Source organism: Chiloscyllium plagiosum, chromosome 14, assembly GCF_004010195.1.
Source record: "Chiloscyllium plagiosum isolate BGI_BamShark_2017 chromosome 14, ASM401019v2, whole genome shotgun sequence".
NCBI lineage: Eukaryota > Metazoa > Chordata > Chondrichthyes > Orectolobiformes > Hemiscylliidae > Chiloscyllium > Chiloscyllium plagiosum.
This window is the reverse complement of record NC_057723.1, coordinates 66686623-66711852: the sequence shown is the minus strand read 5'-3', so window position 1 is coordinate 66711852 and position 25230 is coordinate 66686623. Positions and strand designations below refer to the sequence as shown.

The 25230-nt window shown below is 41.3% G+C and overlaps 1 protein-coding gene across 5 annotated transcripts in view; it reads left to right on the top strand.

Moving 5' to 3' along the window:
* LOC122556778 (F-box/WD repeat-containing protein 11) overlaps positions 1-25230 on the top strand; it is a 177038-nt gene that overhangs the window by 3194 nt on the left and 148614 nt on the right. For 2 of the 5 annotated variants that reach the window (XM_043703936.1, XM_043703933.1), the window contains exon 2: positions 4784-4858. The exons of the other annotated variants lie outside the window; for them this stretch is intronic. The gene's annotated coding sequence lies outside the window, so the exon portion shown is untranslated. The remainder of the gene's footprint in view (positions 1-4783; positions 4859-25230) is intronic. 5 annotated transcript variants of the gene reach the window in all.

The following is a 25230-nucleotide window of genomic DNA, read 5'->3' as shown; positions in this document are numbered from 1 at the left end:
AATGCCGATTCCTCCAGCTCCCCCATCCCCCGCCCCCCCCCCCCCCCCCCCCACATTATGTCAGTCCCAACCCTCGGACTCGGCACCTGCAATCTTCTTCCCGACCTCTCCGCCCCCACCCCCTCTCCGGCCTATCACCCTCACCTTAACCTCCTACCACCTATCGCATTCCCAACGCCTCTCCCCTAAGTCCCTCCTCCCTACCTTTTATCTTAGCCTGCTTGGCAGACCTTTCTCATTCCTGAAGAAGGGCTTATGCCTGAAAAGTTGATTCTCCTGCTGCTTGGATGCTGCCTGACCTGCTGTGCTTTTCCAGCAACACATTTTTCAGCTCTGATCTCCAGCATCTGGTGTTCTCACTTTCTCCTAGGTGCTTGTTGGAGTTAGACTGATATGTTGGACAGTATAATTACTCTTTTGTCTCTGTACAAGAAGTTGGTAGGAATTGAAAAGGGTTTCTACCCACTGGTTTCTGATGGGTAGCTGTTGATACCTGGAGTTGAATTTAACAACTAAGTATTTTGAGTTGTGTGTCTGTGGAATTATCCCGGTGTGTGAGGGCATCAGTAAGTTCAACTGTGAGCGTCTAAGGTATGGTGAGCAGTCTGATCGTTGGTTGTGATTGGCAGGTGTCAGCAATTTTTAGTAAAGAAAAATGCAGCTCATGGCACTGAGAAGGTACCACTACAGAAGGAGACAAATAATAAAAGGAACAGTTAGAAACTTGAGCAAATTGCTGGTTTAAACCATACAAGAGGAGACAAGACACACGTGGCTGGATTTTGCATGTGAGAAGTGTCAGTGCTATGAGAGTCTCTTCGATACCTTTTCTCATTTACTTGCTGCCCTGTAGCAATGACAACAGAAAACCCAGCATTGGTTTTCATATGTATGCTGACAACAGCCAGCTGTACCTGTCCTTGTGCTTCCATCTGCACAGTTGCTTCATAAGCAGTTTGTAAATCAATATGGGCTTTCTGCCACGAGTCAGAAGGCAATGTATGGAAATCTCACTCCAGAGATTTGAACATATCCATTTTGACACTGCAGTGCATAACTGTTAAAGGTGTCATCCTAGATGACACTATTAAAACCATGGTCTCACCCATCTTTTCAGATGGATGCAAAAGCTCCCTTGGCATGATTCGAACAGGGAAGGTTTTCAAGTGTTCAGACCATATTGCCACTTGTGGGATTTTGTGTGCAATTGCTTGGTGTTCTACATGATCAAAGTCACTATACTTGAACAGGATATTAATGTTTTAGAAGTATCTGATGTAGTGGTCCCTATGTAAATGTTTGTTAGAATGATAGAATCCCTACAGTGCAGAAAGAAGCCATTTGACGTCCAAACAGCATCACACTCAGCTCCCCTGTCCCCATCTCCATAAAGTCACATTTTTACCATGGTTAACCTACACATCTTTGGATTGTGGTGAGTAAATTATTGACAGTTCTGTCTGTGAGGAATTGGATTGTAGCAGAATGAAGTCCAGTGATTTGTGCAGATATTCTTTAGGCTGCTTTTGCTATACAATAAACTTTGTTATAATCAGCACTCTTGATAAACTGGCAAAAAGTATATGCCTCAAATACTGCACTCTACCATAATGTGTGAGTAGTTATGCTGTAAATAAAGTATAACAATTATGTGTGTACGGCATTGCACTTCTGTTACTTACTGTGTTTTTGCATTCATTTTAGCAGGTATGTTTGATGTTTTTACATAGCCACATCCCTCAAAAAAATCTGTCTAGACGCTTTGCTTGGTCAGGTTTACTGTGGTGAGGCATACCTCTTGAGTATCCAGAATATTTGGTCAATTGGCACACTCCTGGTTCCATAGGTGCCAGTTAATAAAAGGTTTGTTGTACTTGTGGATCTGGTTTGTAGCCCTGCTCCCTGGTCTTTTGCACTAGTTGAATGTGGTGTTTATCGCCATGGTTTTATGGATATGAAAAGTGCACATCTCCCATTGTGCTGCTGGGAAAGGAAAGGCTTAAGGCCGTCACGATGGTCCAGTGGTTAGCACTGCTGCCTCAGCGCCAGGGACCTGGGTTCGATTCCAACCTCAGGTGACTGTCTGTGTGGACTTTGCACATTCTTCACATGTGCGCGTGTATTTCCTCCAGGTGCTCTGGTTTCCTCCCACAGTCCAAAGATGTGCAGGTTAGGTGAATTGCTAAATTGCCCATAGTGTTCAGGGATATGTAGGTGAGGTGTATTAGTCAGGGGTAAATATAGGATAATAGGGTAGGGCAATGGATCTAGGTGGGTTACTCTTCGGAGGTTCGGTATGGACTTGTTGGGCCGAAGGGCCTGTTTCCATACTGTAGGGATTCTGCGATTCTAAAGTTCCAGCTTTGGTTGGAAATTCCTAGGAGCCTGTCCTGTGTGTTTCCGTGCAAATGCAGAGTCATTTGGTCTATCATGGGATGGGATTTTATAAACCAAACGTCAAATTGTGAATGCTTGGTACCAAAATTGATTTACGTATCCAGAGGACAGGTGAAGATCTTAATACTTAGTGATGCAGTTGGAGGTAAGGCTCAGGTATGGAGGGATTGTGGAATTAGCTTGGTGACATGTTGGAAAATGAAGTAAAGAATGATGAGAGCTTGGCCTGCTTCTCAAGTTCTACATTTACCACACTTGATTGGTAGATCTCCATGTAACTTACCACGAGTGAACCAGCATCTTCAAAGACTGGCATCAAAGAACCTCTTCATGTGATGAGCATGTGGCTAGGCTTGATTTATCTGTTCAAAGTTAAAAATTTCTCAACGCCAGGTTATAGTCCAACAGGTTTAATTGGAAGCACTAGCTTTCGGAACGCTGCTCCTTCATCAGGTGGTTGTGCTGACCTGATGAAGGAGCGGCGCTCCGAAAGTTAGTGCTTCCAATTAAACCTGTTGGACTATAACCTGGTGTTGTGATTATTAACTTTGTACGCCACAGTCCAACACTGGCATCTCCAAATCATTTATCTGTTCAGTCTTGATGCACTGTAGTCTAAAAGCTTAAAAATCACAACACCAGGTTACAGTCCAACAGGTTTATTTGGAAGCACTAGTCTCGAAAGTTAGTGATTCCAGATAAACTTGTTGGGCTATGATCTGGTGTTGTGATTTTTAACTTTGTCCACACCAGTCCAACACAGGCATCTCCAAATATAGTCTAAAAGGGTAAGTCACCATAGTCTTATTAGACCTTAGGGGCTGTGCTCTCATTAGGAAGAGCTGATTGGTGATTTAACCTATGGGTTACTACACGTTGGACGGAAGGAGAAGTTGAGAAGGGGAGCCCATCATGGTAATTTGAACTGGTGCAGGAATTGAACTCTCACTATTGGTGTCATTCTAAATCACAAATCAGCCATCCTGCCAACTGTGCTAAACTGGCCTTTCTATTACAGTTTAGAATGCAAAAATGAAACATTGGTTTTAACACTGAGTATTTCATTGGCTGTGAAGCACTTTCAGATAGCCAGTCATGAAAAAAAATCATACAATTCTTTATGTGGGGAAGTTCAACTCATGATCTCTGTCAAAAGAGAAGTTAATCTTCTTTCTGTTTAGATTTATGTCAGAAGCAATTACTATAACTTGTCACAACTTTGAACAAGGAATTGGGAAATTAATTAATCAGTGTATGAAGAACGGTAATGGCAAGGGGCTTAAGGAGATGTTATTTTGGAGAGTTGATATAGATGAAGTCGATTGAACGACCACCTGTCAAAAGCAGTGTTTGCCTGCTCTCTGTTTAAAACCAAGCACAGCACACAGACGAGAAATCTATTCGATTTTTAACTGATTATTCAACTGTATTAATTCTACTGGTACAGTCTTTTACATTTTGCAATGAACGTTTTGAACTTTCAATCTCCATGTATGGTATTAAGGTGTACAGTTGAGCTGAAGAGACCTGGAATTTTCCAGGTTTGATTCAAATGTGTTGAGCTTTCTAGAAGTATAGGTGTATATGTCGTCATTCTTGTCCACAGAACTACAACGTTTACAGCATAGAAAGATGGCTGTTCGGCCTGTTGTGTTTATATGTGATCTTTTCAAGGTTAATCCATTGCTAATCCTATGCTGTTCCGCTATGGTTCTCAACATTCATTCACTTCAAATATTTTTGGTGTCCCACTCAAGTTAAAAATCACACACCAGGTTATAGTCCAACAGGTTTATTTGGAAGAGCCGCTCTGAAAGCTAGTGCTTCTAAATAAACCTGTTGGACTATAACCTGATGTTGTGTGATTTTTAACTTTGTCCAGCACTGGCACCTCCCAGTCATGACTCCTTAAAAGTGGAAGTGCTATCCATTTAAAGTACTCCATTTTGACAAACCATTCTACATTCTAACCTCCTTGTGTAAAAGTTTCTCCTTACTCCTCTCTTCTATCCCCAGTGACCATTTAAAATTAATGACTCTTTGATGTTAACTCCCCAGCCGGAGGAAATAGTCTTTTCCTATTTACTTTCCTAAAGCACGTTCCAATAAATGAAGTATTTTAGCCTTCTCCGCCAGAGGACTTGGTCTCATTATCTCAAATGGCATCTCATGAGCATTGTTTCCTATCCCTGTTATCATCCTTGTGAGTCTATGCTTTCACATCCTTTCTACCATAAGCTAATTAGAACTTTCCCCACAAAGTGCTGGCTAACGAGTACAATAAATGATTACTCCATTATGCTTAAACTTGGTATCGCAGCACACAATGGATTTGTTCATTTATGTACCTAGAGAACATATTTGAACTAAACCTTTTGTTTTTTAGAATCCGATCATTTGAAGTTTACTCCCATTCCTTGTTCTTCCACCCACGTTTGTCTAGGGTTTATAGTGCATATGGGTAAGTGTGTGTTTCTGTATTATCTTTTTAAAATGTATATTCAAGAGATGATGCTAGTCTGTCAAGCAACTCATGTCAAGGTGGATCCATCATTGAATCATGCTACTTCAGGTTTTTGACAGTTTTTTTTAATGCTCTATAGTCTAGGAACATCAATGCTGATAGTCTGCCATTTATTTGATAAAGAGCCTTTCCTACTCTGAGTGGTTCAGTTACTTTTTTAGCCAGGTCTCATTATCCTGGAACAATCCTATTCGATGCCTTCAGGGCGTGAGAAGAGGAAGGTTTTGTTTAAAAACCTGAAGGGAATTAAGTTTCATAGTGGTTTAACTAGTGTCCCTGATACTCGGCTCCTCCTTGGGTGGTGTATATCTGTACCAATATTCAGCTGCACACCTTCATTATGGAGTCACGTCACACACTTGTGATTCACCTTGGAAATATTGTTGGTGTTTTACAAATGTCTTTCACTTGTACAGAGTGTTTTTTTGTGTAATATCAGTTTACTACATCTGCAGTCGTTTCCTTGTAAGGCAAGACTTGCATGACAGGATAGAAATTCCTACTCCCTGTCACCATCCTGTCTAAGCACTTTGAATTCATTTTGCAAGAAAAGGAGCAGTGGGAGAATGCAAACTGTTTCTCAGCAGTTATGTCGAGAGGAAAGGCACGTATGGAATTAGGGGTAAAGATGACACTGCAGTCAGGATAGTTCTTGCATTTTCTGCCGTGCTTTCATATGTCTCAGTACCTCAAAGTGCTTTGTGTAATGAAGCCTTGAAGTGCAGTGTTGCAACCACTCTGTTACAAATAATGGCTGTCAAATATCAGTGAGATGATATCTCTTTGGGATAGTGGTTAAGAGAGGAATGTTGGCCATGGCACTGCTAAGAACTCATTACCCTGAGGAGAGACTGAGAATTTAAGGGTTGCAGGCCACTATCATCTTCTATTTAGCAAATGACACAGAGATTGGTCAATTTAATTGACTTCAGAGTTATCCAAGGATTTTCTAGGACAGATTCTGAAAAATAAAGCTAGGCTGTTCCAACAAAATGATGGCCTTGAGTGTCTTATTACGTGAATGACAATGCAGAGCTTTGGTACTCAGCCAAGATTAAATACTCGTTTTGGAGTTTGAATTACTGGTATTGGATTCAGAATGCAATTGCTGTCAAGTTGTTAGATATGGAGGGAGACCTGAAGTTTTGTTGATCCATTAGTTGATTTGATCCTGAGTCAGTCCACTTAAATGAGAGGATTGGGTGATGCTTTGTATTTCGTTAGCTGATCTCGGACAGAGCAATGTGTTGAGAACTACAATCCACCTGTCTGCCCTAGAATGTGCAGAAGCATAATCTACTTGAATTAACTTGAATTATTTTCTTCTGATTGGTATGCTGTCATCCCCAGCACCATCTCAGCAATGATTGGTTCATGTTTGAATATTCTGTGCAGTTGAGTAATCTTCCGTTACTCTTATACCCATGCTTACATGAATGTAACTAAAGCCCAGTCTTGAGGAGAAAACTGAAATCTAAAATACAAAGATACAGAGGCTTCAGAAATGACAGTTTCTAAAAAGAAATGTAGTAGGGGATGCCTTCTTTGTAGGAAATACAGACCATCACTATATTACCAGTTTGCTTTCTGATACTGCTCATCTCAATGCTGGCTTGCACCTCTTCCAAATTTCAGAGGACCTTGGGTTCATTGTAAGACATTAGCAAATTCTATACCAAGTCATAGAGATGTACAGCATGCAAACAGACCCTTTGGTTCAACCTATCCATGCTGACCAGATATCCCAACCCAATCTAGGCCCACCTGCCAGCACACGGCCCATATCCCTCCAAACCCTTCCTATTCATATACCTATCCAAATACCTCTTAAATGTTGCAATTGTACCAGCCTCCACCACATCCTCTGGCAGCTCATTCCATACAAGTACCACCCTCTGCGTGAAAATGTTGCCCCTTGGGTCTCTTTTATATCTTTCCCCTCTCACCCTAAACCTATGCCCTCTAGTTCTGGACTCCCCGACCCCAGGGAAAAGACGTTGTCTATTTATCCTATCCATGCCCCTCATAATTTTGTAAACCTCTATAAGGTCTGGAGAGAATGAATTGCATGTAATATAATTTTGATATCCTTACAGCTTCTATACTGTGTGGAATAATATAGCCTAGTATTTCTCGCTACAAGCAGTAAGCAACAGAGATCAGATACTGTAGTATATTTACATTTTGACTCCTGGCATGTATTTGGATGGGTAAGGACTGATTAAGGATAGTCAACATGGCTTTGTGCATGAGAAATTGCATATCACAAGCTCAGTTGAGTTTTTTTGAAGAAGTATCTAAGATTGATGAGGGCAGAGCAGTGGACATGATCTATATGGACTTCAGTAATGCATTCGACAAGGTTTCTCATGGTAGACTGGTTAGCAAGTTTAGACCACATGGAATACTGGAAGAGCTAGCCATTTAGATACAGAACTGGTTGAAGGTAGAAAATGGAGAGTAATGTTGGCGAGTTGCTTTTCAGACTGGAGGCCTGTGACTCGTGTGCCACTAGGATCGATGTTTGGTCTACTGCTTATCGTCATTTATATAAATGATTTGGATGTGAGCATAGGAGGTATGGTTAGTAAGTTTGCAGATGCCACCAAAATTGGAGGTGTAAATAGACCAGGTCTTTTCTCTAGGGTGGGGGAGTCCAAAACTAGAGAGCATAGGTTTAAGATGAGAGGGGAAAGATATAAAAGGGGCCTAAAGGTACACCTTTTTCACCCAAAGGGTGATGCGTGTATGGAATGAGCTGCCAGAGGAAGTTGTGGAGGTTGGTAAAATTACAACATTTAAAAGGCATCTGGATGGTGTATGAATAAGAAAGGTTTAGAGAGATAAGGGCCAAGTGCTGGCAAATGGGATTAGATTAATTTAGGATAACTGGTTGGCTTGGGTGAGTTGGACTGAAGGGTCATTTTCTGTGCTGTACATCTGACTCTCTGTCAATCATTGAAATAGTGCATTTTAGGAAAGCAAATCTTAGCAGGACTTATACACTTAATGGTAAGGTCCTAGGGAGTGTTGCTGAAGAAAGAGACCTCGGAGTGCAGGTTCATAGCTCCTTGAAAGTGGACTCGTAGGTAGATAGGATAGTGAAGGTGGCGTTTGGTATGCTTTCCTTAATTGGTCAGAGTATTGAGTATAGGCGTTGGGAGGTCATGTTGCAGCTGTACACGACATTGGTTAGGCCACTTTTGGAATATTGTGTGCAATTCTGGTCTCTTTCCTATCGGAAGGATGTTGTGAAACCTGAAATGGGTCAGAAAAATTTACAAGGAAGTTGCCAAGGTTGGAGGATATGACCTATCAGGACAAGTTTAAGAGCTGTTTTCCCTAGAGTGTCAGAGGCTGAGGGGTTACTTTTATAGAGGTTTATAAAATCGTGAGGGGCATGGATAAGATAAATAGATAAAGTCTGGATGGGGAGAGTCCAGAAGTAGAGGGCATAGGTTTAGGGTGAGAGGGGAAAGATACAAAAGAGACCTAAGGGGCAACTTTTTCACACAGAGGGTGAAAAAGTACATGAATGGAATGAGCTGCCAGAGGAAGTGGTGGAGGCTGGTACAATTGTGACATTTAAAAGACATCTGGATGGGTATATTAATAGGAAGAGTTTGGAGGGATATGGGCCAGGTGCTGGCAGGTGGGATTAGATTTGGGTTGGGATATCTGTTCAGCGTGGACGAGTTGCACTGAAGGGTCTGTTTCCTTGCTGTACATCTCTATGACCACCTAGAGAGAACCCCCTGTTGTCTCCAGTTCCAGATAACTGTAACATCAATAGGAAGAGTTTGGAGGGATATGGGCCAGGTGCTGGCAGGTGGGAATAATTTGGGTTGGGATATCTGTTCAGCATGGACGAGTTGCACTGAAGGGTCTGTTTCCTTGCTGTACATCTCTATGACCACCTAGAGAGAACCCCCTGTTGTCTCCAGTTCCAGATAACTGTAACACAGCTGTGCTGGTGTGTCACTGTCAATCCTGCTTCAACATGATATATTAAGATAAACTATTTGTTGGTTCCACCCATTACTTGTGGTAAACCTTGGTTCATTCTGGGCTATTAGCTGATCTGTGACATGCTTCAGCAGACTTCTTCAGTGATCATTTTCTGCACAGTATGACTGGAAAACCTTCATTTTGGAATTGAGCAAAGAGTGAATTAGGTGTGGTCATGATGTCCTTCATTGTCACATTGCGTGCTGATGCTCAAATGAAGAAAGGCCACTTCACATGCAGGTGGAATGGGTGGGGAACTGTACCCCAACAGGATACCATACCATTAGAGTAAGTGGTGAACAAAAGGCAGGTTATATTCTAATTAGAATAAAATGTTGCATAAGGAGGCCATTTGGCCCACCATATCTGTGCTGGTTCTTTAAAGAGATAGCCAGTTAATCTTTTTTTTTGTCTGTAGCCTGACAATTCTTTTTCCTTTTATGTACTTATCCAAGTTTTGTTTGACGATGATGCTGCTTCCAGAATCTTTTTAAACAATTTATGCCAGATCACAAAGGCTGGTTTTGAATAAAATCGTAAGTTCAAAATTGTTTATGATTTTGAATATCCCTATCCGGTTTCTTCTTGACATATTCTGTGGATAACAACCTCAGCTTCTCCAGTCTGCCCCATATAACTATAACTCTGGTTTCGGTACTTTGGTCTATCTCTTCACTGTTTTCTTCAAGTCAGCTTGACATCCTTCCTTAAGTATGATGATCAGACTGAACATACAACTCCAGCTAAGGCACGACCAATGATTTCTAAAGGTTTTGCACAACTGTGTATTTCTGTATATGATGGCTGTACTACTGCCAAGGATGCATGTGCTTTTTCAAGAGGCTTGCAAATTTGTCCAGCCACACTAGCCTGTATTGAATTTCATCTTCTATGTGATTCCTAGTTCACCACTCTTCGTCCTCCTGAACCCTTCCCCTGCAACTCATTGTTTATGCCATTTCCAAATTTTGTACCATTTGTAAACTTGATTTGTTTCTTACATTTACATGTTCCAAAGGGCAGTGATCTGAATACCAATCTTGCGTGCTGAGCTTTCTCTGGAGAAATAACTGTCACCACTGTCTTGTCCTTTCTTATTCTTAAACAGTGCTCCCATGTTTCCACAGCCTCTCAGCCTCCTAAACTATTAACAAGTTTGTTCTGTGATAATTTATTACCCACTGTTTGAAAAATCAACTATTCTTGTTTCATCCAAGTACTCAACCATGTTAGTTGTACATGATTTGCCTTTAAGAAATATATGTATTCTTTCATTTATTGGCCCATAATTCTCCAAATGCTAACTAATTTTGTCCTAGATTATCATCAGCATGTTTCTTCACCGCAGATGGTCCAGCTGTCCTGTAGTTGCCTCTATTTTCCTTTTTTAAAATGGAAGTGATAGTGATAATACTCTCCTGGCATAGCCCTCATATCTCAGGAGGATTTGAATATTATGGTCAGAGATTTTGCGCTTCATTTTTTATTTTCCTCCGCAAAATAGCGTATTCTATCTGGGTAACTTTTTGACCTTGAGGACTGCCAACCTTTTCGCTGCATCCTGTATTTTTATCCTATTCTATGTTAATAATGCTACCTCTTTTCCTTGAGCATTGACAATATTATTTTTAGTAAAGCCAGATGCGCAGAGCTCATTTTATACCCGAGTTGAGCAAACTGACTCCACTAGATCTTCTTTATGGTTTAATGGACCCGACCTTTAATTTTGTATTAGTGTTCGTTTACTGTAAATAAAAAGTTTTCTTTCATATTACCAGCCAATATGAACTCCTATTTGGAGATCTCCTCATACCTTATGTTCAGATTGTTTCTGTACTAGAATGTATTATGTACCTCTTGACTGTACTGTTGTACAAGATTCTTCTTATTATCGGATGGGTAAGAGAGTTATGTGCATTGAGGAGTGTTTACAAACATTTATGTCATGGCTGTGGCACATGTCTGCTCTCAAATGTTATTGTCTGACACAAAAGAAAGGGTGCTAGATAAATGAGTGAAGGCAAAACCTTTAGTAGGAATGTCCTGGAAATTTGGGATCGGTTTTCAGTGGGACAAGTGGGAGAGCAGATTAGATGCATAGATTTCCACTGGCAGATGAGAATGCGAGGAAGGACCCTAACTGCCTAGTAGCTTATGGAAGTCCAGCTCATGACAGAGTAACGATGTGAGACATTTGAGTGAGGAATCTGACTTGTTAGCAATGCATTTTGGGTATAGGATTTTCACGTTTATGGCCATTGGCAAACCCTTTCCAGAGTCATCTGAATCCCTGCTGGCTAAGCCAACCCAGCTGGAGCTTGAAGTCTGAAATTGGCCTCGAATGAAGTAACTTTTGATGGAGCTGGAGTTCCTTTGAGATTAGTCCTGTCAATGCAGGAGTCTGGCATCATCATTTGTAGAAAGCAGAAATATTTCTGCTAGGTGTCCTCCCTAACTACCCACAATGTCCTGTTAGTTAATTTAATTAGTTCTCCTAATTTTGGCAGAATTCCCAGTTGTGTGTGAAGAGGATTTTGCATCGATTGGGTAAAGTGAGCTTTTTTAAATTACCAGTTCTTAGATTTGATTCTGGGTGATTAGATTAGATTACTTACAGTGTGGAAACAGGCCCTTCGGTCCAACAAGTCCACACCGACCCTCCAAAGAGCAACCCACCCAGACCCATTCCCCTACATTTACCCCTTCACCTAACACTGGGCAATTTAGCATGGCCAGTTCACCTAGCCTGCACATTTCTTTTTGGACTATGGGAGGAAACCAGAGCACCCGGTGGAAACCCACGCAGATACGGGGAGAATGTGCAAACTCCACACAGACAGTTGCCTGAGGTGGGAATTGCTCCCGGGTCTCTGGTGCCGTGATAGATTTTAGACAGTTTTAATCAACAGCTATTCTGTAGTGGTTTGATAACAATTGATTGGTTTGGTAAGCCATTTCAGGGGATTGTTGGTCTGGAGGTGAATGTAGGTCTGACCGAGCAAGCGTGGCAGACTTTATTTCCCAAAGGATATCCGTGCCACTTTAATACCATGATCATCATTACTGTTCTTATTGTGAATTTGTCAATGAATTAAATTTGAGTTTGGCCATCTGTCCTGGGATTTGGACTCATGTATCTGCAGTAGTGGTTGAGGCCTCTGAATTATTGGTCCAGGACATTTTTGTTACTACCAGTATTTCACCACACCCTGTTTTATTCTGAGAACCACACCCTCTGGTGTAGTTTTGAGTATAAAACTACAATAACTTAAAGAATTATGATTCAGATTTTTTGAATAGTTTTGGCATACAAGGAATGTTTACCAGCTGCAACGACCTCTTTCTAGCGATTGTTGTAATTCCCATCAAGGCGTGATTAATGAGACAGATTTAAGTTTGGTGTAGCTCACATGTCAGGGCCACAAGCCATGGATTCTACTTTAAACTAGTGTGACAACCAGTTGTTAGTGATTAACTAGTTGTTAGTCATTCTGGTTGCAGCACTCAGCTCAAGTTGTTGGGAGTGGAAAAACCGGAGGCTAAAATAAGAGTCGCAAATACGGGTAAATCCAAAATGGAATTCAGGGAAAATGTCTTTCATTGCTTGGTCGTAAATTAATTTGAGAATTGCCCACATGAGAGACATTTTGGCAAAGCCTTTTGTCTTGTTTTTGTCAGGACAATCCAGTATGCAATAATAAAGGGGAAATGAACATTTGTGCTGTATGAGAGTGCAGGATTGGCTGACAGCTGGTCTCTGGTTGAAGTGTTGCCATTGAGAATGCACCAATTGAATGAGATGGCTGGCAGTAACTGTCAAGCTTTTAAGTTTTAAATTGGGTAAATTGGCTCTGGTCAAGACATTGCCCTGTGAAATAAACCAGATAATGGATATCACCTATTTTGAATTGAATTTAGATGCCATAGGAAGGATGGAAAGGGAGGCAAGAGTGGTATTTTTCATTATGGAAAGCTTACTGCTGTAATTAAATCAGATATTTCTGAAGGATTGTCCAGCAAAACTATATGGGAAGAAATAAGAAAGGGATGATCACCTTGATGGTTTTGTACTATAGACCCTACAATTGTCCAAGGGAAATTGAGGAACAAATATTGACATAGACCTCAGATATTTGTCAGAATAATAGAGTTGTAATAGTAGGAGATTTTAAGTTTTCAAACATTGACTGGGATTGCCATAGTGTTGGATGGTGAGGAATTTGTTAAATGTATTCAAGAAAATTTTATTTATTAATATGTAGATATACCTACTAAAGAAAGAGCAAACTTGACCTTCTCTTGGGGAATAAGGCAAGGCAAGTGACTGAAGTGTTTGGGAAACACTTTGGGGCTAGTGATCATAACACTTTTAAAACTTAATAGAATTATGGAAAAGGATAAGCCTTCCTTAATAGTTAAAGTTCTTAATTGAAGTAAGGCAAATTTTAATTGTATGAAGCAACTTTTAAAAAGTTGATTTGAGTAGACTGATTGTGGGATGCTTAACAAGTGGGAGGTTTCCAAAAGTGTGATTGAGAGTTCAGCAGCAGTATGTGAGATATTAAAGGGTGAATTTGCTTTGCTGACCTGCAGGAAATTGGGTGTCCCGGGGGTAGGTGGTATGCCTATGTCTTTGGGCGGGATGTCTCTGTCTTGCAGGTAGAATGTAAGGAATTTATATTCCCAACTCCAGCCATTTCCTAGTTATTCAGAAGTAAATTTATATTGCCATCTCCTACTATTCACGATGCCATCCCTTTGCAATTCAGAATCAGTAAGAATATTGCAACTAAAATTCTGACTGCACCCTGTGGTTAAAAATACAATTTGCAACATATCTTGTCACTAAGGGTTGATTTACATTACATTATCTTTGGAAATGACATGATCACTACATTGTGGCTTGAGTGGCATATGACTGTGGGGGAATGGCTGAGTGTTGTCATGTGGGCGTTACTGACTGGAAGGTGAAAACACTTGTACTATATAAAGGAAGGACTGTTTCCTTTGTTCAAAGGGGTCTCCAGGTACAGCTTCGCAAGAGTGTTAAAGGATTCCTCCAAAAGCTTGTGCTTGATTAATAAAATTTTGGTTGTTCACAGAATTTGGCTTTTGCATTTCAAGTGAGTAAGAATCTCAAGAAAAACAACTTAACATATGTTCCTGTTAGAGTGGAGTGTCTCACGAACTGAGTTTTTTTCATGAAGTAACAAAAACGATTGAGGTTAGAGCAATAATATTGTTTATATGGACTTCAGTAAAGCCTTTGACAAGTTTCCACATGGCAGACTAATTAGTAAAGTTAGATCAAGTGGGAATCTGGGTAAACTTGCCAATTGGATACAAAATTGGCTTGACGGTAGGAGACGGTGGTGGAGGGTTGTTTTTTGGACTGCAGGCTTGTGACCAGAGGTGTTCCACAGGGATTGGTGCTAGGTCTACTTTTGCTTGTCATTTATACAAACGATTTGGATGAGATTGTAGGAGGCATGGTTAGTAAGTTTGCTGATGACATCAATATTGGTATAGTGGACAATGAAGAAGTTAATCTAAGATTACAAGAGATGTTGATCAGTTGCATCAATGGGCGGAGGCATAGCAGATGGGAGTATAATTTGGATAAATGTCAGGTATTGAATTTTGGTAAAACAAACAAGGGCAGAATTTACACAATTAATGATCGGGCCCTGGCCAGTGTTGTAGAACAGAGTGTCCTAGGGGCTCAGGTACATAATTCATTGATATTTGTGTCACAGATGGACAGTGTGGTTATGAAAGCATGCATGTCTTCATTGCTCCTTTTGAGTATGAGTCGGGACATAAGGTTGACATTGTACAGGACTTTGGTGTGGACTCTTCTGGAGTATTGTGTGCAGTTTTAGTTGCCCTGTTAGAGTCATAGAGATGTATAATATGGAAACAGACCCTTCAGTCCAACTCGTCCCTGTTGACCAAATGTCCTAAATTAATCTAGTCCCATTTGCCAGCATTTGCCCCAAATCCCTCTAAACCCTACCTATTCATATACCCATCTAGATGCCTTTTAAATTTTGTAATTGTACCAGCCTCCACCACTTCCTTTGGCTGTTCATTCCACACATGCATCACCCTCTGCGTGAAAGGTTGCCCCTTGGGTCCCTTTTAAAACTTTCCCCTCCCACCCTAAACCTATGCCCTCTACATTTGGACTCCCCCCACCCTGGGGAAAATATCTTGTCTGTTTACCTGAATTCATGCCCCTCATGATTTTATAAACCTCTATAAGGTCAACCCTAAGCCTCTGATGCTGCAGGGAAAACGGCCCTACCCTATTCAGCCTCTTCCTATAGCTCAAACCCTCCAACCTTGGCAACATCCTTGTGAATCTTTCCTGAACCTGTCATGCTACATCCTCCATCTTTTATTCCGGGCTCTGGAGAGAGAGAACGATTGTCTGTGTGCACCGAGACATGAGTTCTTGGTCTTCTCTTTTTTTCCCCAACTGTTTATACCCGATACACATTCTCGAACCCTTTCAAGTTTGACTGCGTCCTTCCTATAGCAAGGAGACCAGAATTGATGCAATATTCTAAATGTGGCCTAAACAATGTCCTTTGCAGCCCAACGTAACTTTAAAACTCCTATAGTCAATGGATTGACCAATAAAGGAAAATGTACCAAACACTGCCTTCACTACCCTGTCTACCTGCGACTCCACTTTCAAGGAACCATGAATCTGCATTCCAAGCTCTCTTTGTTCAGCAGTATTCCCTGGGACCTTACCATTAATGAAAGCTAATGTTGAGGTAGCCTTGATTAGGCAAATAAGTCTTACCCTGATTTTACCCTAACATAATGTGTCTAGATTAAACTCCTCAGGTTATCTGATCAAGGTCCCGCTGTAATCTATCTTCTTTGTCCATTACAGCATCAGTTTTGGTATCATCTGCAAATTTACTAACCATACCTTCTGTATTCTCATCAAAATCATTTATATAAATTATAGAAAACAGTGGACCCAGTACCGATCACTAAGGCACACTGCTGGTGTCAGGCTTCCAGTCCAAAAAGTCACCCTCCACCACCCTCTGTCTCCTACCATCAAGCCAATTATAGGAAAGATATTATTAAACTGGAGAGAGTCAAAAAAGATTTATCAGAATGTTGCAGGGAATGAAGGGTTTGGCATATAAAAATAGACTGGAAAGGCTAGGACTTTTTTAATTTGTGTGCAAGTGGTTGAGGGATGATCTCACTGAGGTTTATAAAATAATGATGGATACAGATTAGGTGAATGGAAAATGTCTTTTCCTTAGGGTGGGGGAGTTCAAAACAAGGAGGCATATTTTTGAGGTGACAGGAGAAAAATTTAAAAAGGACATGAGGGGCAACCTTTTTACACAGTGGTTCATGTGTGGAATGAACTGCCAGAGGAGGTGGTGGGTGAAGGTACTGTTATAACATTTAAGACATTTGGGTAAGTACATAAATAGGAATGGTTTTGAGTGATATGGGCCAAACACAGGCAATTGAAACTAGTTTAATTTGGGAACATGGTCAGTGTGGCCTAGCTGGACTGAAGTGTCTCTTTTCATGTTGCATGATTCTGAGACACGTAGTTTGTGTCCATAACCTACCTGCAAAGAGCAGAGCTTTGTATATTAAAATATCTCCACATTTAATATACCAGTGCATGTCAGTGTGCCATGCTGCAAGCCTACTGACAAGCTAAATTAGTTGTTAGCATAATTCTATATGCGCACAAAATTATTTAGTGACTACTTTACACAGTATAAGACCATAAGGCATAGAAGCAGGAATTAGGCCATTCAGCCCATTGAGTCTGCTCCTCCATTCAATCATGACTGATAAGTTTCTCATTGCCATTCTCCTGCCTTCTCCCTGTAACCCCTTGATAATCAAGAACTTATCTGTCTAAATCTTAAATACACTCTGACTTAGTCTCCACAGCCTTTTGTGGCAGTGATTTTCATAGATTCACCACTCACTGGCTGAAGAAGTTTAGCCTTACCTCTGTTCTAAAAGGTCTTCCCTTTACTATAAGACTGTTCCCTCTGGTCCTAGTTTCTCGTCTAACGGTAACATCTTCCCAATGTACGCTCTATCCAGACCATTCAGTATTCTGTATGTTTCAATTAGGTCTCTTCCCCCCCCCCCCCGCCAATCCTTTTAAACTCTGTCAAGTGTAGACCTAGAGTCCTCAAACGTTCCTCATGTGCTAAGCTTTTCATTCCTGGCCTCATTCTCGTGAACCTCCTCTGAATACACTACAGGGCCAGTACATCCTCCTTAAGATTTTGGGCCCAAAACTGCGCACAATACTCCAGATGTGGTCTGACCAGAGCCTCAGAAGAGCATCCCTGCTTTTACATTAAAAATATGACAATGTGGAATATTTAACACTGTATTTGAGGCAGATCTTGTAGATTCATTTCAGTCTATAAGTCTGAGGGAGAAAGGAAGTAAGGAGTGTGAAAGGATCCTTGTGGAGCGTGAACAACTGGCACAGACTTTATGCTGAATGGCCTGTTTCTGAGCTGCAAACTGTCAGCTTGGTAGAGTGTGATGATGGCATTGAGTACATGGAGAAGTTGGCAATGTCTGTTTGGGATGTTTGAAACCTCTTCCCTTCAATGATCCTACCTGTAAGAGCTGGAGTAATGAGCAGTAAAAGCAGACAGAAGAGTGAAATAATGAAAGGATGATGCAAATTGGGAGAAGTGTCTGGCTGAGAGCGTATTTATAAATTAGTGTTTTTTGCTGGTGATCGTGTTGTTGACTGGTATAGCGAGGCATCATCTTGTCCCCTGGCAGAACATATATGTGTGCTTCTTAGCTGGTAATTTCCAGCTGGGAAGATGAAATGTCACTCAAAATCAGGTTGAGTGGCTTATGTAGAATGCTATTTGGCTGTGGCTTCAGGGCTACATCCTTATGCTGTTTTCTTTTTTAAAATACCATTGGATGTCTATTAAAAGGCAAGTACATGAACCAGGCAGGTCAGCCAGTGATATCTACCATATAAACTTCTGTGTTGAGTAAAATAGGGATAGTTCATACATTCTATGCAGTATATATTTTTGATATTAAAGATCTCATAAGGATCAAAGCTGACAATTTAGCATTTGGCAAAATGGCTTGGACTCTTTAAAGAAAATTATGTTTACATAACAGGAAGGTGCAATGTTCACTCTGAACTGGAGTGCTATACTGGCTTAGTGGGAAGGATAATCATCATTACTGTCCATCGAATGCAGTGTAGATGGGGATCTGGTAAGAAGCACATTAAGTTTCACCATCATTAACCCACAATAAAATTTCACTGTCCATCTGAAGAATGGTCTGCTTGAGGTTGCTGTCACAAAACGTTTTTTAGATCTGAGACTAACAAAGATCCTGGCAGGAAAATGGAGTTGGGATTGAGTTATAAATTAGCTGAGATCTCATTGAATGGCAAGATGGATTCTGAGTTCATGACCTACTCATGTTTAAGTGTTTATGATAAGGGGTGAAAATTATGTATGAATTTTAAAGTATTAGAGAGTCACTGGAATCTCTTTTATACTGAATTGTTTTGGTGCAGTATTTTTCTGCTGCTCTACAGGCTTACTTTCCAGGCTTTCACACTTCTATTTCCTTCCTCTATTTTTGTTCAGTTTAATTTTACTTGGCTGCCTTTTATTTTGGCCCCTCTTGCTGGCAAAATGGAGGTACGATGCCACATCTATTCAACAAGTTTGAATCGATGAGTCTTTCCCGCTGGAAGCTGCAGGTTTGCAACAGAATTTATGAATTTTGCTTGGTCCTCAACATTGTAAACATAGTGAGCATTCAGGTTTGCTTGAATTATGATTGAAATTCTTTTAGTTCTGCACCATGTCACCTTGTTTTGTTTCTGAAAAACTTGAGGAAAAGTTTATCTGCTGATTGTTCATTCGGCCGGATAATCACTTGGCAAGTTCAGAAAAGCTTCAATCCTGTCAATTTGGCACTTAAACTGAAACGACAAATGAGTACTGACGAACTATTTTAATAAGATTAGAGGCAAAAGGTCAAGATGTATGCCTAAAAGTAAAGGTATACCTGGTATATTGGCTATGCAAAACATGTAAAATAAATTAGCTGTAAAATAAATTTGTTGCAAATTTCTTCCCCAAAACTGATCAGTTCAATATTTAAAGTCTAAATAGTGTTCAGTTTTTGAAAGAAGAAACTAAACTGCAGTTTTGAACTCTGGTGCAAATTTATTTAATGACTTGTTTTGGGTCTTCATTAATATAGTTGATAAAGCCTTTTGTTCTAAGAAGTCTGTTAGAGTCAATGGATAGATGTTATTGTGCCTGCATAACTTGCAGACTTGCTAAGTGGTTACTCTTGCTTGGAGAGTTCAGGCAATGGCCTCAACCCTTAAGTGCATCACAGCTGAACCTAATTCCACACTTGATCAGCATCTGTATGCAGTACTTTCCACTCAGGGTGGGGACTCAACCTGTCTCCTTTTTTATCTTCCCAAACCTTGCGAAAGTGGCAGGTGCTGAGCTCCCAGCTACCTTTTGAGATCATCCCTAGCAACAAAGAATATTGACCAAAACTCAGAAACATTCTCTCTCTGAGATTCTCACCAGAAGCTCCCTTTCCTCATATGGCTAAGAACGAGTGCAATATATCTCTGGTGGTGAGGTCTGACTGTAGGTGGCGGAAATGGCGGAGGATGATGTGTCTTATCTGGAATTGGTGGGGTTAAAGGTGTGGACTGGGAGGTTCTGTCCTTGTTATGATTGGAGGGGTGGGGTTCAAGGGTGGAGGTGCAGAAAGTGGAGGAGATGCGCTGAGGGCATTGTTGATCACGTGGGAGAGGAAATTATAATCCTTGAAGAAAGAGTCCATCTAGGATGCTCTGGAGTGGAATTGATCCTCCTAGGAGCAGATATGATGAAACTGAGGAATCGGGACACAGGCACTAAACAACTCTAACGTCCATTGGCAGCCCATTTCAACTCCTGTTCCCACTCCACCAAGGGCATGCAAGTCCTGGGCCACCTTCACTGCCAAATATTAGCCATCGGAGGAAGAACACCTCATCTTCTGCCTTGGGACCCTCCAAACACAAGGAATCAATGTTAATTACGCCAGTTTCCTCATCTCCCCTCCCACCATGCTATCCCAGTCCCAATCCTCCAACTCGGCACCGTCCTCTTGAACAGTTCCACCCTCCACTCTGACCTACCAACATCACCCCGCACCTTCATCTGCATATTGCATTCCCAGTTAGCTTCCCATCAGCCCCACCCCTCTCCCATTTATCTCTCAGCCCCCTTGTTTCCCCACCCCAGCCTCCAAATTCCTGATGAAGAGCTTATGCTCGAAACATCAACTTTCCTGCTCCTTGGATGCTGCCTGACCGGCTGTGCTTTTCCAGTGCCACACTTTTTGATTCTGATCTCCAGCATCTGTAGTCATCACTTTCTCCTAGCCGCTATTTAATTGGTTTATAGCTTGGATGATTTAGGTGTCATAAGTGACTGATTTTCTGTACAGCCTCATAAAGGAATTCACTGCTGAGATATCAGGGTTGGACAAGCTGAGTGATGCAGTTGGAGACTTCTAAAGAGATTTTGTCATCAATTCTGTAAAGAATTTGGGCAAGGGGGCAGTGTAATTGATTCCATAAGTCATACAAATTATGGTGTGACATGGACTGAATAGAATATTCATATTGTATCTTGACCATGTTTACCCTTCCTGTTCCCTATGCCCCTTCAATTCCCTCTCTTTTGTTGCAACCAGCTGTCAACTTTAGAGCATTTGGTTTGTTTGTGCAACTTGAGGTGCAAACTCGCACTGTGCTGACCTGACTTGGTGCCAGCAATTTAATTGTATCTTATGAGCTGTTTGAATCAGTTTGGTGCTCCTTGTGGTGAACTATGTGAATGGTCCAACAGGATTACCTTGCCCCCAGATCTGTGTAGATGCATGCTGCATGCAACATCTCACATGTTGTCTTCAGACACAAACGTAAAATAAAGAGCATAAACCTTGGACCACTTTAGAAGATGACAGGGGAGGGTCTTGGGAAAATTTAGCTGACCTCTGGAGGCAATCGATCAAGCTCCAGCAGCTTACAGTAATGGGAGATGTCCTCAATTCTCTGGAGCTGCAGTACTGCAGCATGGGTGTAACTTTACATCCAGCATTTCCTACCAATTAAGTCAGGAAATGTGTTAAAGGTGAGCCTGACCTTCAGAGATGTTTAGGTAATGTGGATCTGTATCTTATTATCTGCATTTGTTTTATTTATGGCACACTATCAGTACCATCCTTACTCCATTCAAGAGGAAGCTGTTGACTCCTCAGTGGGGGCTACTGTCTGCCCTGTGGTGTGACAATTGATGGTAAATGTCAGCAAGCTACTTAACCACTAAAAGATCAGATTAGTGTCTGAGCCTCCGCTGTTTGGTATTTTTAACCACTTCCTAACTTGGGCGATGAGACATTTTGCCTTCTGAATTGAGCAAAGCCACATTAGCAGTCAAGATTTTGCTTCTCTTTTGGCGCAGTTATGCATTATATTTAACATGATGTGCCCTGGCTTCCAATTATGACTCAAAAAATGTCAGCTCTTCCTCACAACCTGAAAAATTGCTCAAAAATTGCCCACTTTGAACTGCTTGCATGCAAGATGGTGAGAGTTTAGGGGCAATTCTCTCTTGTACAAACAGTTTACTGGTGCTATTTGACTTGTAGTCTGGCACCTCCCTGACCAAACAGTCAGGTGGATTAAAAGCTGAGATCTCGCAGCCTCCTGCAGAGATTACTGAAATGTCAAGAAACGGTATCTGAAAAGATTCTTGGATTCTGGTAAGTTACTGACCTACAGTAATCATTTATAGTGTATTTTTTACATTTTTTTTCCCCAGGAGTTGAAAGTATTTTATATCATCATATTCTTGTTTTTGAAAAGCAATTTTTATTTTTCTGATTACTATATAAATGTTTTGCATTATATAGTTTTGGACACATTCCAATTTAGCCATTACTGGCCTGAGTAACAGTGAGCCATTGAATTTGGAGCCAGAATGAAGGCATTTTGGAATGAGAGAGAATTGAAGGATATCAATTGTGACAGTTGAAGGATGGGATGAACAGGTAGAGAACTAGTGCGAGGCATTATAATCAATCGTGATGCTCGGTAACAGGATTGGGGGAGGGTAGGTGGACAACCAGAGTTTTGACGTTTGATTGCAGGAATGGGGAGAGCTGGAACCAGAGTGTTGGGGCTTGGAAATTTGTGGCTTGAGTGGAGATGCAGGGTGGGTGGGAGAACTGGGGCTCAAGTGGTGAGGATGAAGGTAGAGCAGAAATTAAGAAAAGACATTGTTTGTAATGTAAGCGGGTCTATTGAAATGCCTCTGCAGTATTTCCCAGTGACAAGGTTTAACTTGCTGTGTGGAAATGTCTGGTTCAAATACCAATTCAGAGTATTATTAAAGCAGAGAACTTTGCTTAAAGCCATCACCCTGTAATGGTGCATTTTGGTGCTTAATCTATTAAGTGGCCATGGCAACCCAAGCGAGATTTTGAACGTAGCTATATAATCAATTTTCATAGAGAGAGAAAAGGATATCAATTTCTTTCTGTGACAGAGTCCAGAACAGTACTGTACTGAGCTGGGCACTTGCTGTGCACATACTGTTTGTGTATCAACCTAGTTTGAGCCACATCTATTTGGTTGTTTGTTCTTTAGCTTATTGAGAACATTGGTTTAGTTTGCTTCAGAAAAGCAACTAATTTTTCTTTGATTCAGTCAACTTTCAACTTGTCAGAATACCATGGAAATAACTCAGTTCTTGTTTCCTTTCAAAGTGTAGTATTGCCAGTGAGTAAGTGTACATTCAGTGACAGTAAGAAATCCTTAGATAATTAGTGGGAAGCAAATAATCGTGAACACATATAGATGTCTTTAAATAGAAGAGGCCATGTCATCCACCATTCTGTGACGACTCCTCACTATATGAAGGGGTAGTTTTAAATTAGATTGGTTTACTACTTTCGTATCTTTTTGTTTCTCTTCCCTTCAGTAAACTGTTCTGTTTGTATAAACCTTGTTAATTACCATATAGATCATAAGGCAGACAGACACTAGCTAGGATCATTGTAACGTTCATTGTGTTTCCGCAGACATCAATGGGTGAGGGGTAGGAATCATAGCTGATTTTATTTCCCTTTCCTAACCTCAAGATGCATGGGCCAGTTTTTCAATGCATCGACACCATACTGATGGATATCAAGAAACTCAGCCGAGACTGGGAATTGAACTTGAAACAGTCCTGCCCTGTGTGGCTCAGTGACATAAGGCAATGCTAATAGAACCATTGAACACTTGTGAAATCTATATGTTATTGCATTCCACTTTCCCCTTTCACTGCACTGTTATCTCTAGTGCTGGACCAGATCTGAATAATTCAGTAGTGTTGTAGTGTGACCATGAGTACTTCATGCCCAATGAAAGTTACTGGGATGGAAAAATCCAAATTGCCTTGCTAGAAACATGGCATTTTTTTCAATGACAGTGTTGCATTTAAGCATCAGCTTTCTTCATAAATTAGAGATTGTATCAATGACTACTATAGTGTTTCAGTTCTCTGCCCCCTCAACAACTCGTCTTCATCGTGAACATCCAGTATCTCTACACCTGTATTCCTCCATGCAGAGGGCTTCAAGGCTGTCCATCGCTTCCTCTCCCACAGACCCAACCAATCTCCCTCCATTGACGCTTTCATTCACCTGGTAGAACTGCTCCTTACATTTAACAATTTTTCCTTTCAATCCTCTCAGTTCCTAAAAGTGGAGGGTCAGCCATGGATACCTGCATGGGTCCAAGCTATGCCTGCCTCGTCGTAGAGTACATGGAACAGTCTCTCTCCTGCAGTTACACTGGTACCATTCCCCACCTTTTCCTCTACCATATCAATGCTATATTGGCGCTACCTCATGCTCCTGCAAGGAGCTTGAACAATTCATCCACTTGGCCCACATCTTCCACCCTGACCTCAAATTCACCTGGACCATCTCTGACACTTCCCTTTCTAGACTTCTCCGTCTCCATTTCTGGCAACCATTAGAGCACCGACATCTATGACAAATCCACGGACTCCCACAAATACCTTGACTACCCCACCTGGCAAAACCGTGAACCCATACTCCCTGTTCCTTTGCCTCTGCCATATCTGCTTTCAAGATGAGCAATTCCACTCCAGGACATCCTAGCCGCATGTCCTCCAGTTCCCGTACCTTTGACCTCAAACAAAGATCCCCCAACCACAGCAAGGAAATATCCTCCTCGTCGTCATATGCCACCCTACTAATCTCCAAGTCCAACGCATCATTTTCTGCCACTTCCACCTGCAGTCTGACCCCCCCCCCCACAAACCTTATCCACTTTTTGCAGGGATTGTTCGTTCCGTCACTCCCTCGTTCGGTCTACATTCCCCATGAACCCCTCCTTCACACCTAGAACATTCTCCTCTGTCCTCAGGAGATGCAAAACCTGCCCCCTTATCTCCCTGCTCACCTGTCCAAGGCCCCAAGAATCATTCCAAGTCCAGCAGAGATCCACATGCATTTCCTGTAACAGGATTTATTGCATTCACTGTTCACACTGTGGTCTCCTCTACATCAGAGTGACCGAGCGCAAACTTGGAAAACCAGTTCAGAGAACATTTATGGTCCACTCACTCAAATCAACCCCATCTTCTGGTTGCCATCCATTTCAACTGATCAGCGGATGCAGACACTCTATACAGTCAACACAGGAATTCTTGGACATCATCAGAAATATACACATAGACAATGAACAAACTATGGTCTCATTCAATGTCGCAGCACTGTTCATCTCTATCGACAAAACCCTAGCCAGAGAAACAATAGCCAACCTGCTGGACATACAGAACAGATGACAAGATGGGCAACCTATCAACAAAGACTGCATACTCTAACTACTGGACCTGTGCCTCACAACACACCAAATATATGAATAAATCAACGGCACACCCATGGGCTCACCCATCTCTGGACTCCTAGCAGAGGCTGTAATGCAAAGATTAGTACAAACAGTCTTACCGCAAATTCAACCCAAACTCTGGGTCAGATATGTAGATGACACCTTTGTAATCATTTAAAAACACAGAAATGGAAAACACACACTGGATCATCAACGCCACACTCACAGGAATCCGATTCACTAGAGAGGAAGAAAAGGACAACCAACTCCCATTCCTAGACGTGATGGTACAGAGAACACC